The following is a 14246-nucleotide window of genomic DNA, read 5'->3' on the forward strand; positions in this document are numbered from 1 at the left end:
CTCCCTGCGGTTTATCATCTCCTGTCGGATGTAGATCGGAGTGCTGAAATGGGGGAAGGGAAGATTCACAATGGATCGGGAATTATGTTGAAACCCAGCACACCCAAATGCACAAAAGGGGGGAGGACCCAACGGGGCACGGAATCGAATCGACTCATCGAGTTAAATGTACGGATCAATGAGTGGTGGCCCACTTTACTCCAGTGACCCGGGTGCTGCTGTGGGGTCCACTTTCTGTCCCGCCTCCTTCCCCCCCCTTCTCTCTCCCCCCTACTGCCGAGGCCTATATAACCTCGTGCCACGGCAGATCTCTCGCCTACTTCAGCAGTTTTTTCTTGCTGTGGTTGTCCCACCTGATGGGAGGGACTTGATCACATCAGCCGCGTCACAGGAAGTAAGATGTGGGGATGGCTGTCATTTTTAAAGGGGTCTGAGTAATTGACCATACACAAGGAATCGGTTATAATCGACTTGTTAATCGAATCGTTCCAGCTTTAGTACTCGCGCATATAATACATTAGCTGTACTACCCAGCTTCTCCTGGGACTTGGATCCACCACGCCCGGCCGCCTTTGTCTCCCCAGTGGCGATGTTTACACACCACAGCAGTTACTCGTTTTGAGGCTGAGTCGACGTAGGGGAGGCCCAGGACCGGTTAAAATAATCGTCACTGGTAGTGGCCGTGAGCGGGAATCGAACTCGGGTTTCCGGATTCGTAGCGCAGCGCGCTAACCACTACACAATGCGTTACGCTTCCACATGTGCGGGTCACGTGACAGATTTGACGTCACAGCTCACTTGCCGTACAAAAAATAAATGCATTATTGAGCTCCCCCCCCACACACAAAAAAGTGTATTTTCATAACTTTTGCATTGTGTAGAGTCTGGAAAGTACCTACATGGTAAATTTCAAGTTTGTTGCATGTCGGGAAGTACGCTAAACATTTTGAACAGACACATATTTACAACTTTTATTTATATGGAGATAACACAAAGTAATCATTACCACATTTGCGTTCGTTTGAGCATTCAGTGTCTCAAACCGACGCTGGTGAACTGCCAGATATTTGCAGGCAAGGATGCTCTCTGTTAGTTACAGGTCCTAGTTCTATGCAAAACTGTGGAATACTTCACAAAAAGTCATCATGAGCTTTGCAGAGCTGAAAACCATTCTGACGTTTGCTCGTGTTGAACCAATGCTGCTGAAATAAAAAATCAAGGCCAGAAAGGCCGTAGGCTTTCACGACCAATATTATTCATAATAAACGTTTTTGGGTTAGATCGCATTACTCATAAATGTGTAACCCTCCACTACCCGACACGGCCAATCAGTAAAAAAGTGTCACATTGACAAAAGAGAAATAGATCACTCCTTCAGCCCACCGGTGTGTTGAAGAGTAAATCCACAACATTTACAATTTTTGAGTACGACGTTTCGCTGGTAATTACATCCAGCATCATCGGGCAATTTGCCAGAAAGGTGAAGCCCTCACTTCCTCCCGGTCTTAAAAAACCGGGAGCACCGTCACCATCGCAGCATGACACATGTGTGCCCGTTGAAACGTGCAGCCCTCGATCGCAATAGAACCGATAATAATTATTGTTGGTACAACTTTCTTACTCATGAAAGCTCTGCGAAGTTTCAATATAATAATTGGCTTACATCGTGGATATGAGTAACAAAATTAACACGCAAAGGATGATTCCCCTCCTTCACATATCTGTCTTTCCACTTAAAAAATACAAGTATTTGTACACATCCCATTAGCCACACGGCTTTCCTGCTGGGAGTGCATCATTTCAGCAGTATTGGTTGTACATAAACCAAGCTCTGGTCCGGTTTTTTATTCATCAGCATGCTCCAGCTCACTTGAAGCAATGCTGGTGAACTGCCAGCTGTTATAGGTTAGGGCCCGCTCTGTGAGATATGGGTGCTCGAAGGTTGTTGTATATGTAGGTTATGAAAATTTGATGAAAATAATGAAAATTTGATTAAATTTGAAATTTTAATAATTTATCTGAATTAATTGGTGTAATTATGTGCATAAACTATGCTAATTCGAGAGATAATCGTATTAATTTATGCGAGTGGGCGTGGTTATGATGATGCAGGTCGTTATGATAATTAGGTCCAGCCTCGGTGACGAAGGTTGGTTATTAATTGGAACAACGCAATTAATCGTATGCAGTTGTGCAGGTATTGTGAGCGTGAATGAGAGAGTCGACTCGACTTGTTATTTAAAATTCCGTATTTTCAATAAGGATACAATTATCTTCGATTTAACGCTTATTGATTATGTGCTGGATTAGTGATTAGTGTGCTCATGATAGGTAACCGAGATTCAGATCTCATTCGCAGAACAATTCTATGCAGAATCACGGAAAGAATCACACACAACTCTTCTGCTTCAATCAATTTTATTATCTAGCTAAACTTAAATTTTTGGATAATATGAGAACTCTCAACTTCGGAATTTCAACACAGCATTAACATGGTACACATCACGATTGCGTTGTTTCACTTCGATAACGGCACCTGTGGTTAATTCCCGACGCGTAACGCAATTGATCGGTTGTTGAGAGAGAGAGATTAAAACATGCAAACTATTCTATCAAAACCTTAACCTTATAATATGTAATTCGTATTTAAATTGTTACACAACACGGCATTTGGTCATTGATCATATGCGACCCTTAATGCAGATTCTTGTCACATTGTTAACAGTAGGACGATTGATTATTATGCAACGCTGTTCATATGGAAAGACACTCAAACCATTATTATTCCTAAACGCACAAATATGCGTTCATAGATTCGTCTTGTTCATTCATGGATACCAGCAAGGTTATGCAATAGAAAAAAACGAACCACTCAAATAACATGAACTGTGATATGGTCGCTGAGGTGAATGAGAACATGTGGGGGCACCGCGCTACAGACACATGCGCGACACTTTCCGCAATACGCTTTTATGCTTCGTTGCAATAACGAGCAACAATTATTCTTCAAACATTGAGGGCCTTGTGGCTCTATGGCCACAAATCCTTTCATTACTCCGACCACTTCCCACCCTCCCTTTTGCCCACAGCCAGATGAAAGCGACAATATTTATTTTTCAATTATTATTAACGTGGTTGAGATGACTTACACATATACCCAGCTGGAATCTGTTTTTTTACATTTATTGCCATAAACTTCACCTTAATCAGCACTAACTTGACGATTGCCTCTCTTTTGCATTGACTCCGTGACATCACGACCGTTTCCAAGGTCGGCCAACATCAAAGCGAGCAGCTCCCATAGGAAAGTGGGCCAAGTGGCACAGTTTAAGGGGCCTGCGTGGCCCACTTGGGGCAGGCGTCGCCCACTGAGGCTGCCGTGGGCATCCAGGCTGGGCCTAGATACCTGGTTGACAAACTGGATTGTTACATTGGCTTCTCTCTTGTGCATGTGTGCGCCCACTCTCAGGTGTCTGCAGGACACCTTCATGGAAGTGGACGCGAGCACCGTCCCACCCATGGACATGACTCATCGCAAACGGTTTGGGGCGCGTTCGCGCGTCACCAATGATACCGCTCATCTCCCCTTCCGTTCTGCCCCCGCCACTCGCTCCCCCCCCTTCCTTCATCACTGTTGCCGCTCCGGCCCCGGCTACGATCTCCAAAAACCATGGTCGCCTACCATCATCGTTTCCGTCGACAAACTGCTGGATGGATTCCACAGGAGGCGTTTGTGCAGCGAGCGGGAGTCCACCTGGGATTACTGGCGATCTCTGCACACGTCCCACCAACCCTTTCCTCAATTGTTGATTGTTTTAACCCCAGTCGGGGGGGAAGAGGACAAGATAAAAAATAATTGTATTTGAAACTTGCGTCCTCAAACACACTAACACCTAGTACCCTGGTTGTTATTTCCCCCCACCCTTATAAACGTGACATCACAGGATGTTGCCATGATGTAATGGTTGGTACACAATATAGAAGTCGCCGGTTCGATTTATCGTGGCCATTTTAATCAATGTGGACTTTTCTTAAATCCCTCCGGCTTCTGTCCACACAACCGGTACAAATGAGTGGATAAACAATTGGGAGAACTCAAACATCCCCAAGAAGTGCCTCATCGTGGATCAAACCATCAAGAAGCTCGCTGGCCCCCCACCACCGCAAGCAGTGGGGGGCCACCGTACACCGGATCCAACCTGGCCATGGCACGAGCAATTGCCTCCACAAATGGAAAACAAAAGCATCACCAAAATGCCACGGCGGGGCACCGCAACGGTGAAAAACGCACAAACGCATCAGGAAGCTCTCTTCACCTGCTGGAGGCCTGCATTACCATTAAGAGGCTATGGTCTTGGATTATTCTTCGTGTTATTTAGGGTCCTGACTCTGTTCACGACCATTAAAGACCATGATGGTGGGCAGGCCCACGTAACGCTGCATGGCCGGGTGTCAGAGCCATTTCCTCATGTTTACTGTGGGGTGTGATGGGGATGAGCTCTGGCCCCGACACCATTTCAAGTATTCTTGATCGCAGTCTTACGAGATATAATTCCCGGTTGTGGCCAAAATCAGTGATGAATTATATTCTAATAGACCCTATGCCTCCCCTAAGTCGACTTAACCTTAAATTAGTATCAGGTGTGGTTGGTAAACATCACCACTGGAGAGACAAAGGTGGCTGAGTGTGTTTCTGGAAACAAATCCCCACCATGACAAGTTTGCCTCTGAATGCCAGTTTCTTGGCCCAAGCCACTGTATAAAGTCCAGCAAATATGCATCCGACACAAGATCCTAACCTTTTATATAGTCATATTCATAGCCAGTGTAATGTCATTTTTTTACTCAAAATTATTCACCTCAATTTTGGTTCACACGACGAACAAATAATGCTACTCAGCTGATTCGGCGTGAGACCTCTGCTGACTGCATAAGTACGGAAACTTCTCCACTTTATCTACGACTGCCCCATCACTCATACAAAGATCCCCCTAGACTGACGGTGATGTCACGTCGACCCACGCGGCACAGCAATCTCACGCGGCACAGCAGCCTCACGCAGAAACCTCACGTGGCACAGCAGCCTCACGCGGCACAGCAACCTCACGCAGCAGCCTCACACAGCAGCCTCACTCGGCACAGCAGCCTCACACAGCAGCCTCACACGCGGCGCAGCAGCCTAATGCACAAGCCGCACGTGGCACAGTAGCCTCATGCAGAAGCTGCACGTGGCACAGCAGGCATGAAGGAAGCTGTGGAACAACTCGAGGAGCTGCTTGGCCTCGTCTGGCAACCCTGGTCAGCTGGTTCAGAACTGGAGGAGGAGAAGCAGCTGTTGTGAATCCCTGCAACAGCTGTCCCTGTGAGCTGCCCCTCACTACAGAGAGCTCCATGGAGAGCATGGCGATGATCACACCCACTCACCCACCCACCCAATCACCCACCGACCCACTCACCCTGTAACTCACTTACTCACCCTCATAACTTACCCAATCATTTACCCAGTCATCCACCCATCCACTCAATCACCCACTCACTCACCCACCCATCCACTCACTAACTCACTCACCAACCCACTCATCCACCAACCCCACACCCACTCACCCACTTATTAACACAGGCATTCATTCACTAACTCAACCACTAACTCACCCACCCACCAACTCACCCACAAACTCACTAACCAACCCAACCACCCACTCATTCACTTAACAAACCACCTACTCACTCAAGAACCAACCCACTCACCACCCACTCGCCTACTACCAACGCAACCTCTCACCCACTCACCCACCCATTCACTCACTGACGTATCCACTCACTAACTCACTCATCCCAACCACTCCTTCACGCACCCACCAACCGATTAACCACCCACTCACTCACCCACTCACCCTCTCACTTGCCAACACACTCACCCAATCAATCACCCACCCATCCACTCACTCACTCACTCACCTACCCACGCACCGTTTCACCCATCAACTCACTCAACAACCCATCCACTCACTCAAAAACCCATCCATGAACTCAACCATCCACCGAGCCACCAGCACAGACTCACCCAGTCACCGACTCCATCACCCACAGACTAACACACAAATTAACTCAAACACCCACTAACTCACCCACTGAATCACCAATCCACTCAACCACTCACTCAATCTCTAACCCATCCACTCACTCGTGCACTCACCCACCCACTCACCAATCCACTCACTAACTCACCCACTCACTCATTCACCCCACTCAATCAACAACCCATCCACTCTGACTCACTATCGCATCTTCACTATCGCATCCACTAAGTCGCCTGTCACTAACGAACCCACGCACGTAGTCACCCAGTGAACAACCCACCCACTCACCCATTACCCAGGCTACCACTCCACTACTCCCCCACCCACCTAGTCACTCCTGACCCACCCACAAACCCACTCACCTACTCGCCAACCCACTCACCTACTCGCCAACCCACTCACCTACCCGCCAACCCACTCACCTACCCGCCAACCCACTCACCTACCCGCCAACCCACTCAGCAACCACTCGCGCATAAACTCACCGACTCAACCTCCCACACTCACCACCTACCCACTCACTCAACCAACTATTCACTCACCCTATTCACTCACCCATCCATACATTCACTCACCCACCCCCTCACTCACCGAACCCTTCACTCATCCACACACTCACCCAATAACTCACCCACTGAACCTCCCACATTCACCCACCCACTAACCAACCCACCCTCTTAACCAACCATTTAATCACCCATCGACTCATCCCTTCAACCTCGCACAGTCATCCAATCACCCACCCACTAACTCAAACACCCATTCACTCACCCATCCCTCCACTCACCTACTCAATCACATAACCACCAACTCAATCTCTAACCCAAACACTCACCAACTCACCCATCTTCTTATTCACTCAATCTTGTACCCATTAACTCTAATCACTCACCCACCCTCCCATTCACCAACTCACTCACCGACACACTCACACACCAACTCAGCCAGCCACGACCCACTACCCACGTAACCACTCACCCACCCAAGCATTAAATCACCCATCCACTCACCTTTTCAACCTCCCACTCATCCAATCACCCACCCACTGACTCAAACACAAACATCCATTCACTCACCCACCAACCTGCTCACTCACCCACCCACCTGCTCACTCACCCACGCACCAAACCACCCACCCAATCACTCACCCACCCACCTTTTCACCCAGCCACCCTCTCAAACCCGTACCCACTAACACACCCACTGACCCACCCTCACCCACCCACTCATGAACTCACCCATCCAATTATTAACCCACCCACTAACTCACCCACTAATTCACCAACCCGACCACTCACCAACACAGCCTAAATATAAATTGTTTGTTTTACCAGGCAAGGCCCACTGAGATATATGGATGATTTTCAGAAGCAACTTCGCCACAAATGATAGCTCAACAGAGTGGCTTATCACGTATACATTTATAGCAGCCAACTCCTCTAAATGCATGTTTCTAAATGTGGAATCGAACCCACAACATCCTGTATACTCGGCGAGGTAGTTAACATCTTGCCACCATGACACTCCATTCTCTGACTCTCCCACCCCCGAAACCACACACTCAAACACCGACCCACTAACTCAACCATCCATTAATTCAACCACCGAGCCTTGCACACACTCACTCACCCAGCCACGCACTCGCCAAGCCACGCACTCAATCTCTAATCCACACTCACTCACCAAGCCTCTCACCTACTACCCATCGAACGTCGCACTCACTCATCCACGCACCCACCCACAAAACCGCCCATCTACACACCAAATAAAAATGTAGCTTTTTTTTACTTTACTAGGTAAGGCCCATGCTATATACATCTTTTTCAGAAACAAGCAGAGTACAAATGATTGCTCAATGGAATGGCTTTTCACATAGAACGTTATAGCAGTCAAAGTCTATAAATGCATGTTTCTAAACGTGGAGGGGCAACGTGGAGGGGCAACCTGGAGTACCCAGAGAAAATTCCATGCAACCACGGGGGAGAACGTGCAAACTCTAAATATACAGGCGAGGTTCTTAAAATTTCACCACCTTCACATTCCACTCTTTAACTCAACCACCCACTCAAACACCCAACCACCCACACACAAACCACTTGTAGAGTAAAATGGGGATGTGACGTCATGTGTGCCGTCTAGTGCGATGACGTCACGGAACGTGGCGTCATGCGCGCTGGGCGGCTCGATGACGTCATGTCTCCTCTAGTATTTAAGGGGGACCCCGTGACGAAAGCGGGATCACTGTGGGAACGGGTAGAGTGAGAAGGGTGGAGAGGGAACCAGGGGTAGAGAGGGATCGACGAAGAGTCAGGAGTGAAGCTGGTGGTAGCCGTAGGAGGTGCTGCTCTTCCCGGTCGGTGGGGTTGGCAAGTTCCCCCATCCGACTCGAGGGAGAGAGACCGGAGCTAGCCGGGCTGGACCAGGACTTAGTGTAGGACCCCTAACCCCTGGGAAGTTGTCACACCCTTTGTGTTATTGTAATATACTTAATAAACCTTTGGCGAAAGCCCTTACCTTCAAGCCGTCTCCGGGTTGTCGTCGGGAACTCCTCAACACACTAACCAAATCAATCTCTAACCGACTGACTCACCCACACACCCACAAACTAACTCACCAACCCACTTACCAGCCCACCCACTCCCTAACTCAACAACCCACTCACTCAACAATCCACTCACCCACCAGGTCACATATTCACTCCCTCACACACCCACCCATCCACCAACTCAATGTCTAACTCACACACTCACCCACCCAACCAATCACAAACTCACACAGCCACTCACCCTGCCACAAAATCAATCTCTAACCCACGCACTCAACATTCCACCTACTCACTAATCCAAACTGACTAAATTCAACTATTTTTTAAGTTACCAGGTAAGACCCACAGAGCTATATAAAATATTTTTCCAAAGTAACCTGGCCACAAATGAGAGCTTCACTAAGTGGCCTATCACATAGTAATGTATAGCAGCCAAATCCGATAAATGAATGTTTCTAAATGTGGAGTCGAAATCCACGTGACCATAGAGCACATGCAAACCCCAAATATGCAAGCATCAGGGTTGGGATGGAACCTACGAACTCCAAAATACCAGGCAACGTAGCTAACATCTCGCCACAGTGGCGTACAATTCTCGAACTCACCCACTCAACTACTAAAGCCACCCACCAACCCACTCACAAACCCGCTCACCCTGCCATGCACTCAATTTCTAATCAACGCACACACGCACACACCCACTCACTCACTCAACCACTCATCCACGCACCCACCTACACATGCACTCACTAACTCACTCACCCACCCACCCACTCACCTCACCCACCCCCTCACTCAGTGACCAACTCACGCTCCAACCCACCCACTCACACTGTGACCCACTCAATCTCCCAACAACTCACCCAGCCCCTCACCTACTTACTTAACCACCCATTCACTCACCGACCGACGCACTCACCGCCCACTCACCCAACTGTAAACTAAAATTTAACTATTTTAATTTTACCAGGAAAGGCCCACGGAGCTATATAGATTTTTTTCATAAGCGACGCGGCCACAAATGACTGCTCAAATAAGTCAGTGAGTGCGTGTGTAGGTGGGTGCGTGGATGAGTGGTTGAGCGAGTGAGTGGGTGTGTGCGTGAGTGCGTTGATTAAAAATTGAGTGCATGGTAGGGTGAGCGGGTTTGTGAGTGGGTTGGTGGGTGGCTTTAGTAGTTGAGTGAGTGAGTTCCAGAACAGCCAAAACCTCGAAATGCATGTTTCTAAATATGGAGAGAAAACCCGGAGGACTCGGAGAAAAATCCATGCAACCACAAGAACATGCACACTCCAAATATACAGGCGTCATAATCGAGATCGAACCCACAACCTCCTGTACAAAAGGCGAGGTAGTTAATATCTCACCACCATGGCGCTCCACTTTCTTGACTCAGTCACCCACTCACCCACCCATTCAGCCACCTACCCACTCAGAAACACCCACCCACTCAAAAACCCGCACCTTGCCACCAACTCAACCACTTACCGACGCATCCACTTACACACCCACCCATCCACCCACTCAATCTCTAACTCGCACACTCACCAGTCCACCCGCTCACCCAGCTACTTACCTACTCACCCACTCACCATGCCACCCACTCACCCTGCCGCCCACTCACCCTCTAACCGACCTACCGACCCAACCAGCCACCCATCCCCTAAACTAAACTACTTTTCATTTCACCAGGTAAGGCTCATTGAGCTATATAGACCCTTTTCAGAATCGGCCTGGCTACAAATGATAGATAAACGAAGTGGCTTATCACATACATTTATTGCAGCCAAATCCTCAAAAGGCATGTTGATTCTAAATGCAGCGGAAAGGACCCGGAGCAAAATCCACACGACCAGGGGGAGAACATGCAAACTCCAAATATACAGGCGGCAGGATCGCAATCGAATCCACAACCTCATGTATACTAGGCGAGCTAGTGAACATTTCACCACCGTAGCGCTCCACTCTTTGACTCACCCAATCACTCACAAGCTAACTTACCCACTCAACCTCCCACATTAACTTACCCACCCAGCAGTCACTCACCCATTCACTCACTCACCTACTTTCTGACCCCATTCAGTCAACAACTCACCGACCCACCCAACCACTCACTTAGTTAACCACTTGCTCACCCACCCACTCACCCTATGACCCACTTAATCTCTAAATCACTCACTCACTAAACTACACACTCACCCACCAACATACTAACTCAAACACTCACCAACGAACTCACTCATCCAACCACGAACTGACCCACTCACTCACCCACAAACTCGCGAACCAAAAACACACATACCCAACCCATCACTCACCGACTTACTCAATCACCCATCCAGACACTCACCCACTGACCGACCCACCAACTCATTAACTCACCCAGGACTCACTCACTCTGCCACCCATTCAATTTCTAACCCACCCACACACCTACTCCCTCAGCCACTCACCTCTTCACACACTCACCCACTACCCACGTAATTATTCACCCACCCACTAACTCAACCACCCACTAACGCAACCACTGACCCACTCGAACTCATCCACTCAAAAAGCCACCCACTAAAATATCTAAACCACACTCATGCAACCACCCACCCACTCACCCTCACACTTACCAATGCACTTTCCCACTCACTCACCCATCAACTCACTAACCCATTAATTCAGGAACTCACCGAGCAACTGACCTACTCACCCAAGACGCACTACCCACGGAACCACCCACCCACCAACTGACTCAATTTCTCACCCACTCACTCACCCACCCACCCACTAGTGCTCCCACTAACTAATTCATTCATCTACTCACTCACCCACCCCTCACTCACCTAACCATTCACTGCTTCAAGCTCCCATACTGACCAAATCACCCACCGACTAAATCACCCACAAATATCCACTCACTCACCACCCACTCACCCACTACTCACACAACCACTCACCAACTCATTCACTTGCTCACCCACGCATTCACTCACCCCACTCACTCACCAACCATCCACTCACTCACCCACTCACTGAACCACCCCTTCACTTACCCACCCCCTCCATACTTAACCGCAATAACTCACCCACTCAACCTCTCACATCCATCCACTCACTCACCAACCCAACCTTCCACGGTCATCCAATCTCGTACCCACTAACTCAATCACTCACCAACGCACTCACCGTCTCACTCATCCATTCCCTCATCCATCCACTCACTCACCCATTCACCAAATCAATCACGCACAAATTAACTCACCAATTCAACCAGCCACTGAGCTACTCACCCACGAGCCACGTAACCACTCACCCACCCTCCCTCCCACTGAATCTCTAACCTACCCACTCACACATCAACTAACCCACCCATCATCATCTCACTAACCCACCCATCATCTCACCCACTCACCCAGCCACCCACTCAATCTCGCACCCACCAATTCAATCACTCACCCCCCATCCAAGCATTCAATCACCCATTCACTCACCATTTAAATCTCCCACTCATCCAATTACCCTCCCACTCATCGAATCACCCACCCACTCATCCAATCACCCACCCACTAACTCAAACATAAACATCTATTCACTCACCCAATCCTCCGCTCACCTACTCAATCACATAACCACCAACTCAATATCTAACGCAAACACTCACCAACGAACTCTCAACCTCCCACACTCATGCACTCACCCACCTAACCAGTAACTCAACCACACAAATCCACTAATTCACCCCTTTGCTCAGCCAATCAATCACACAACCACCCACTCAATCTATAACCCATCCACTCACTCAACGACCCATCTTCTCACCCACTCAGACAACCACCCACTCAACCACACACTAACTGATCAATCCACTCATTCACCCACCCACCAACTCACCCAACCCCTCACTCACGCAACCCCTCACCTCCACCCACCCAACCTCCCACTCTCACCCTACTACTCAATCACCCACTCAATTTACAAACTCAATCACCGACTCCATCACCCATCCACCCATACTGACCCACCCCCTAACTCACCCGCACACCCACTCAGCCACCCAATAATTCACCCACTCAACTAACCCACCCCTTCACTCATTCACACACCCACTTAACTTCCCACGCTCACCCACCCATACAACCATTAAATTACACATCCACTCACCCCCTCAACCTCCCACAATCATCCACTCACCCACCCACCCACTAACTCATCCACACACACACTCACTAAACCACAAACACTCATTCACCTACCCCTCCGTTCAGCCATTCAATCACACGATGATTGATAAAATCACTAACCCGCCCACTCGCTCCCCCACTCACTCCCTCACCCACTTATGCACTCCCCAACCCACTCACGCACTCCCCAACCCACTCATCCTCTCACTTACCCACCCATACACGCACTCACTGACTCACCAAGCCATTTACACAATTAACAATGCACTTACCAAATCACCCACGCATCCACTCACCCACTCAAACTCCCCCACCCACTCACCATCCGTCTCACTCACCCACTCGACCCCCTCACTCACCCACTCGACCTCCCACACTCACCCACCTACTCACCAACCCACTCTCTCATCCAACCATTCATTCACCCCCTCAACCTCCCACATTCACCCACTCGGCCACCTACCAACTAACTCAACCACATACACCCGCTCACTCAACATTACCCACTCACCCTCTACCCACGCAATCAATCAATGCCTCCTTCACTCACCCAACCTGTCGCTCACCCAACCCCTCAGCCACCTACCTCCGTCTCAAGCCTCGTGCAGTCCAAGCTCCACGAGGGCCTCCTCGAACCCGCCGAGGTTGAGTCCCGTGTACGTGCCCTCGTGGCCCCGCACGCTCACGCGCACACGGGGTCGCGCGTTTGTTCTCGCCACGCGAACCTCGGCCGTTATCTCCCACCCGAGTCCCCGCCCACTGGAGCCCCATTAGGGTCCCCGTCGGGGGGAACAATGAGGTGTCCATCCGCTGTGTCTCCTCCCCTCTCGACCCCGCTAGGACCCCCTGCGCCGCTCACGATATCCCCCCAGGACCCTGTCCCTCCTGTTTCCATCTCGCGGGGTCGCCTCTCCGCACTCCCGCGCTTCAGCAGGCTCAGTGCTTGCACCACCATGCGGCGCTCCTCAGAACCTGCGGGGGTGGACGAGGGTGGGGGGGATCATCATCGTCAGCAGCAGATGCAGCATCATTATTATTATAAGCAGCTACAGCAAGTCGCAGCATCATAATCATCATCTGAATTACCACCACCAGCAGGAGCACTATCATCACCATCTTCAACTTGCCAAGCCATCATCATTAAATCATCACCAGATTAATAGATCTCTACCATCACCATGCGTAAAGACATTAGCATTATAATCACTATCTCCTGCATATCCTAATCTCAACATAATTATCGTTAACATTATAATCAACATCATATCGATCAACGCACCGGTGTAAATTGTTCTAGTTGTATTCAATACAAATCAGTTAATATTTGCATCACTCGAACGTGCCACACCACTGCTCCACTCCCCGCTGCCCTTCTCCATCCTCCCCCTTGCTCCTTGGCCCCTTACCATCTGCCAACTGCCCCCTTGCTGCCCGGGCTCGTGGGTACCC

At 49.4% G+C, this 14246-nt stretch overlaps 1 long non-coding RNA gene across 1 annotated transcript; it reads right to left on the bottom strand.

The window, feature by feature from the left end:
• Window positions 1-2401: 2401 nt before the first annotated feature.
• On the bottom strand, window positions 2402-13980 carry LOC142924597 (uncharacterized). The gene is made up of 2 exons (XR_012941712.1): window positions 13384-13980; window positions 2402-5314 (listed from the first exon to the last, which is right to left on the bottom strand). It is a non-coding gene; the product is annotated as an uncharacterized LOC142924597 (long non-coding RNA).
• Between the last annotated feature and the right edge of the window lie 266 nt (window positions 13981-14246).

Source organism: Petromyzon marinus, chromosome 14 (assembly GCF_048934315.1).
Source record: "Petromyzon marinus isolate PM22_M1 ecotype Great Lakes invasive population chromosome 14, UKy_Petmar_22M1.pri1.0, whole genome shotgun sequence".
NCBI classification, from domain to species: domain Eukaryota; kingdom Metazoa; phylum Chordata; class Hyperoartia; order Petromyzontiformes; family Petromyzontidae; genus Petromyzon; species Petromyzon marinus.